Here is a 7,342-nt window from a genome sequence, read left to right on the forward strand (position 1 = left end):
GAAGGATATATAAATAGCATTCAGGAGACATACACTAGTAATGCTAATGTTATTACTGCAATTTTTAATTTACTACTAGTGTGTTTTGCAGTTGGCATTACAGTAAAATATTCTCAATAGCATCACTGTAATTTTAACTCTTTTTTTCTACAAGGTACAGAGTAGCAAGGATTAATCTTTTATAGCATTATTATTATTTATTGCATTATAAAGCCTAGCAATAAAATTTACTCTCATGATATTATAATATTTGTGCATTTAAAACTTGTCATAAATGAAAAATGTAACAAGGTAGACACAAGTAAATGTTTTTAGAAAATAATGGACTTTTTGTTTCTGTCAAAGAGGCTCAGATTCTTTACTAGAGTAGTTGGTGATTTATAAGATGGGAAAAGTTGAGTATCCTGACAATGCAACTCCTTCAGTTTATACATGAAGAAAAATGCCTTGTCCAAGGTTTCCCACACCAGAAATTGACCCATCTTCTGACTCCCAAGATGTCTCTCTATCCACTAGCCATGGCTGAATTATCTGGCTCATTCTTGTCAATTCTCCAATTAGATGCTTGTTTATGCATCTCCCCTTCAACAAAAATACATGCCAACCACCATTCTAGACACTGGAAATAGAGTGGTGAGCAAGACACAAAAAGATGCCTGTTCTCACGGAGCTCACATTCTGTTGGGGGGAAAGGGGAATAAACAAAAAAGATAAATAGGTAAAATATACAGTATGTTAGATTTTCTAAGGAGAAAAATAAAGCATGAACAAGGGTAGAGAGTGTTAGGGCAGGGTGGAGGCTTAAATTTTTTAATGGGATGGTCAGGGAAGGTCTGACTAAGAAGACCATAAGCTCCTTGGTGCCATGGAGAAAAAAAGTCTATCATGTCCTTATCATATATATATATGATATATATATATATCTTACCATGCTTAGTACTGTGCTTTGAACATTGAAGGTATTCAACATATATATTGAATTGAATATTTTCATATATTGACACCTGGAGTAATAAACAAGCTAAGAAATCCCCCTTTTTCCAAGCAGAATGCAGAGTCATAGAATTTCCATAAATCTAGATAAGTCTTTACAGAACAAACTTTGATTATTAGTTATTGTTTTCCTTATTTTTATTTTTTCTTAGGAGTTTTATTTTTAACAAATATGCAATATTTGATATATACGTATATTATTTCCCCAAAATTAACATTAAAAAAGAAAGAAGCTCCTCACATAAACACAGCTTAGATTAAGAGTTTCTCTTCTGAAACTCCATAAAATTAGTCTATGTGTCATGCACAGAAATAAGGGAAATTTTTTCTCAAGGATTAGTTTAGAATAAACCAGATAAACCACATATGTTGGAATATTTTCAGTCCAATTTCTTTCCACTGTAAGAATCACCAACCCACTCTGATCCCTTGGTGATTTTCTCATTTCACCTGAGCATTCCTAGTTAGGAAGGGGTAACAATTACCTGCAAAAGAGTTTGTTAAACATACCTTAACAACAAGATTTTTCTCTTGTAGAATCAAAGACCTAGTTCTGTACAACTAGCAGATATTTATTAAGAGCTCACCATGTGCAGATCCCAGTGGGGGCTGTGAGAATATAAGAGGACTATCTAAGAGCTATCAACTGTCTCAAAACTACTCATGCCTGTCATATAGAGAAAAAGAGCAATCCCTTTTCATTTTATGTGTCTTTATTTGTGATAGCCAAACCTTTTTTTTTTTTTTTTTTTTTTTTTTTTTGATATAGTGTAGTAGAGAGTCCCCTGATCTCACAGTTGGAATACCTGCCTCAGGGCTCCATCTCTATCTTTAATTTTTTAATTAAAAAAATATTTATTGAGATATAACTCACAGATCACACAATTCATCCTTTTAAAGTGTACATTTCAGGGGCCCCGCCCTGTGGCTCACTCGGGAGAGTGCAGCGCTGGGAGCGCCAAGGTCGTGGGTTCGGATCCTACATAGGGATGGCGGGTGTGCTCACTGGCTGAGCGTGGTGCAGACCACACCGTGCCGAGGGTTGCAATCCCCTTACCAGTCAAAAATAAATAAATAAACAAATAAATAAATAAAGTGTACATTTCAGTGGTTTTAGTATATTCACAATGTTGTGCAGCCATCACCAGTCTCTAATTTAGAACACTTTAATCACTCCAAAAAGAATCCCTATTCCCATTTTGTTCCAACCCCCCGAATACTAGGCAAGCACTAATCTACTTTCAGTGTCTATGGATTTTCCTGTTCTGAAAATTTCATATAAATAAAATCATACAATATGTGGCCTTTTGTGTTGGACTTTTTTTACTTACTGTAATGTTTTCAAGATTCATCCATGTTGTAGCATGTATCAGTACTTCATTCCCTTTTATGGCCAATGAATATTCCACTGTGTGGATATAATACATTTTGTTCATTCATCAGTTGGTGGACATTTGTGTTGTTTCCACTTTTTTGGCTCTTATGAATAATGTTGCTATGAACATCTGTGTACAAGTGTTTGTGTAAATGTGTTTTCAGTTCTTTCACGTATATACCTAGGAGTAAAATGGTTAAGTCAGACGGCAACTCTATGTTTAACACTTTTTTTTTTTTGTCCTTTTTGAGACCGGCCGCACTGCGCTCAGCCAGTGAGCGCTGTGAACGCACCGATCATCCCTATATAGGATCCGAACCCACGGCAGCGCTCCCAGCTCCGCACTCTCCCGAGTGCGCCACGGGCTTGGCCCTGTGTTTAACACTTTTAAGACTATAAACTTTTCCAGAGTGACTGAGCCATTGGTTACAGTGTGGTGTCATAACACCAAAGTCAAGGCTTTGGATCCCCATACCAGCCAGCTGCCAAAAACAAAATAAAACAAAACAAAAAAACTGAAGTGGTAGCCATTGCATATTCCCACCAACAGTGTACAAGTTTTCCAATTTCTCCATATCCTCTTCCCCAACACTATTGTCCATATTTTTGACGATAGCTACCCTAGTGGGATTAAACTGATATCTCATTGTGGTTTTAATTCGCATTTCCCTAATGATTAATGATGTTAAGCATCTTTTCATGTGATTTCTGGTTATTTGGATATGTTCTTTGAAAAACAGTCAAATACATTGCCCATTTAAAATTGGCTTATTGATCTTTTTATCACTGGGTTGAATGAATTCTTTATATTGTGGACAGTAGTCTTCATTTTCTCAGTAGTTTCATTTAAAGCACAAAGTTTTAAATTTCGATGAGGTACAATTTGTTTCTTCTTTGGTCACTATGCTTTTGGCATTGTATTTAAGTAAACAATGCTTGTGAAGGTTTACTCTGTATGTTTTCTTCTAAAAGTTTTGTTGTAAACGATCTTACATTTAAATCCTTCATTGATTCTGTGTTAATTTTTTTTTTTTTTTTTTTGTCTTTTTTCGTGACGGGCAACAGATCGCAACCCTCAGTGTCGCGCCCGTACCGGACTGGGACCGGCAACAGGATCGCAACCCTCGGTGCTGCGCCTGCACCTTACTCAGCCAGTGAGCGGCCGGTCTGTACGTGGGATCCGAAACCTCGGCAGGAGCGCCACCGTGCTCCCAAGCGGCGCACTGTAGCAGTGCACCACCGGGCCGGCCCTCTGTGTTAATTTTTGTATACAGTGTGAGGTAGGGTTCTGAATTCATTCTTTTGCATGTGGATATTTAGTTGTTCCAGCACCATTTATTGAGAAGATTATTCTTTCCCTATTGAATTGTCTTAGCATCCTTGTCAAAATCAACTGACCATAAGTGTAACAATTAATTTCTAGACTCTCAATTAAATTCCATTCATCTATAAATCTATATTTATGCTAGCACCACACTAAATTGATTACTGTAGTTGTGAAGTTTCAAAATTGGGAAGTGGGAGTCCAGTTTTGCTCTTTTTAGGAATGCTCTGGCTAATCTGGTCCTTTGCATTTCCAAGTAAATTTTAGGATCAACTGGTCAACTTCTGTAAAAAGGCACCTGGGATTCTGATCACATTGAATCTGTTGATTAATCTGGGGTGAAAGGACAGAGGACCCAAGCTGACAGAATGGAAGGACGACAGGACCCAAGCTGACAGTTTGCCAAAGAAGTTCCACTTTATTCAAGGACTGCCCATATATTTATAGGGAGCTGCATTCTGGGTTTGGATAGGGGGTGGATGGGGCAGTAGCTGATTGGATGGGGCTGGGCAGGAAGTGAGCCTTGACCTGTGACTGGTTGAGTTTTGGCGCCAGCGGGCTTTTACTGCGGAGAAGAACCCGGAAGGCCACCATATTGCCAGGGAGTGCCTTCCCCCTCCCCCTCCGCTTGAGTGCCCATGGTATCCTTACATGGGGAATACTGCCATCTTCACAATATTAAGTCTTCCAATCCATGAACATAGGATGTCTTTCAATTTATTTGAATCTTTCCTGGACTTGGGCACAGACCTACCGTTTGTGTCCTTCTAGATTTCTAGGAATATTTCGGAGCTTTGCAAAGCCCCCTATGAATAGAATATCTCATTCCCAAGCTTTTCCTTTTAAGTTTTTTGGTCAGCTTTGTGTTTGTTTCCACTGTTATCACTGCCTCAGGCAGTTATGAAGTTAAACAATTGCTATTCATTTTGACAAACGTCCCTGGGGAAAAGGCTGTTCTGAGTCAGATCAAATAAAGAGAAAGCTTTAGAACAGCTTTCCAGGGAAGTGCCAGATGCATCATTAATGATAATACTCTGAGGAGGGTGTTTTGTGGAGTCCCAAACTCGTGTTGCCACGAGTCCCAAACAAGGTGCTGCTAGGCTGCTGGTTTTCACCATGATTTGGGGGCTATTTGTTCTCCTGCTGAGCTGAAGAGGTAGGAATAGGGCAACTTAAAATGCCAGAAAGGTCACTGTGCTTACTAAGAGTCAGACTTTTTTTTTTTTTTTTTGTAAATAAATTCTTCTCTTTGGCCAATTTCCAGAGTTCTGAAAAAGTTGTTTTCGACAATGTTTGCCAGTGTTCTCATTGCCGTTATGAAGGAGCAGCTTTCCAGAGGTCCTTCCTCCCCGCTTCCCACTCAGGTCACTGCCTCACCACCTCTATCTCACTCTTCATTTTTGGGCGAATCACTTAATTTCTCTGAGCTTCCATTTCTCCATATGAAAAAAGAAAAAAAAGAGAGAATTTATTCTTCAGAGAATTGTAAAGATTGAATTACACATACACACGCACTTACGTAGGTCCACTGAGGAAACTATAAAAAGTTATACAACTGTGAGGACAAATGCTATGCCATTGTTAGGGAGGCTATAAGTTCCTCTACATTCTCTCTGATGTCAATCCTTGTTCTTTAACCTTTCCTGGTATGTGGATCCATCTCATGTTTTTGGCTGTACAAGCAGTTTATCACTTTAAACACTACTGCTTACTGAGAATCCCCTCTCTCAGCCTAGAGTCCTAACTATAGAGAACTGGGAAAGCTCCTTTTTCTCCCTTTGCTGTAGAATGAAGGATAATCAAGAATTTAAGGCAAAGAGCAGGGAAGTTATTTGTCTAAAGTTACACAGCTGATAATATGTAGACTCAGTACTGATTCCCTAGACAGACTAATTCGCTGTTTTCTTTACGTCATTTGGTCTCCCAAAAGGCCAGGGAATGGGAATAACAGAGTACTTTTTTTACAGCTTGTTCTTCATCATATGCACTATTTTTAGAGACAGTGGGGAAAGATAGGTACTCTGACCCAAAGCCATAAGGCAAAATAATATTTTATTTAGAATTAAAGCATAATTTGCCCCAGTTCACTAAACATAAGAAAGGAGCTTATTTGACTTCAAGAAAAATCCTGTTTAATTAGTTTATTGTAGATTGTAGACAAGATTGAACCACCTTCACAAAGTGGGCCAGGAAAGTGTTCCCAGAGATCTATGCTACTAAGCTAAGTTTCCAAGGATCACTATTACTTACCTCCTTCCTGTCAACCTGTGAAGTACAAATCATTGTACAAACAGCCCAGATAATGCAGTTACTTTTTGAGCTAGTGTGGCACTTGTTTGGCCTGAGTTCACTGGTCTCAGTGTTCACCATAGTGCCATTCGCACCACAGCTTTTCCATTATTAAGTTTATTTTATTTCTCAGTTGGCTGAGTATGCACTGGTGTAAGTTTTTCAGGAATGATATGAAGGTTGTAGATTTTCTGGGCCCTCAAATAGCTGAAATACATTTCTGTTGCCTTGATACATTAACAACAGCTCAGCTGGGCATAGACACTTGGATTACAAACATTTTCCCTTTTAAGGTATAGACATAGTTTCCCCTGTTAACGTAGTTGCAACATTTCATAAATTCCAGAGGAAGGATCTGTAGAAATCACAAAAAAAGACTGCACAGAAAGCCTCAGCCCTGGGTTTAGGTGTTTTAGATGCTTCTGAAGATATCCACTGGTGTCTTTTAAAAATCTACTAAGGAATAGTGACTGCATAGGAGGGTGTAGACAGAAGGTTGGAAAAAAAGATCAATTTCCATGGAAGCATGCATAAAGCTTCTTGAATAAACTGCCCATCTTTTGTTGCAATTTCAGGTTCAGAGGTCCCCAAAGTACAATGATCTAAGGTCTAGACTTCTGCCAACAATGCAAAGGCATGCAGAATGGGGTCCCAGTTAGACTAAGTGGAAGAAAAGAGCTTGAAGTTCATTAGCCCTTGCAGTAGACATTCCAATGCCAATAAAAGCCAGGATGATTTAATAATCCACGTCTATTTCTATGACATTACCAATATGTATGGCCCAGCATAATACACTGTAATAATAATAATAGCTAATATGTTCAAAGTCTTTACACATATTAATTCATTTAATTCTCACAACTACTTTAGGAGGTAGCAACTATTAAATCATTCCCATTTTACAGATGAAGAAAACAAGGCTAAGAAAGGACAAATCATTTGCCCAGGGTTACACTCTTAGCAAGTGCTGGAGTCTACAACAAAATTGATTGAGAATTTGCTTTTTCACACCACACTATACTGACAGAACAACATAGTGAAACTTTATCAATGTAAATTTTTTAAAAATTTACTATTATATTGCCTGTAAAAAAAAAGAGTTTGCTGATTTTGACTATAAAGAATATTGTAGAAAAATGCTTAATAGGTATATTAATGAGTACACACTTAGACTATTTGGTTTGAGATTATTCAAGTACCTCTTACCTCCATATACCTGGATTCAGCTACTTCTTGCCACCTGCTGTTACATTGCTGTTTCCCCTTTCATGGCTACTTCTGTTATTTGTAAACATGATTCTTAAAATTGTATGTACTGTGAGGGAGTTTGGGTGAGATAGCACTCAGGTTTCTTCCAACTC

Source organism: Galeopterus variegatus, unplaced genomic scaffold (assembly GCF_000696425.1).
Source record: "Galeopterus variegatus unplaced genomic scaffold, G_variegatus-3.0.2 Scaffold5001, whole genome shotgun sequence".
NCBI lineage: Eukaryota > Metazoa > Chordata > Mammalia > Dermoptera > Cynocephalidae > Galeopterus > Galeopterus variegatus.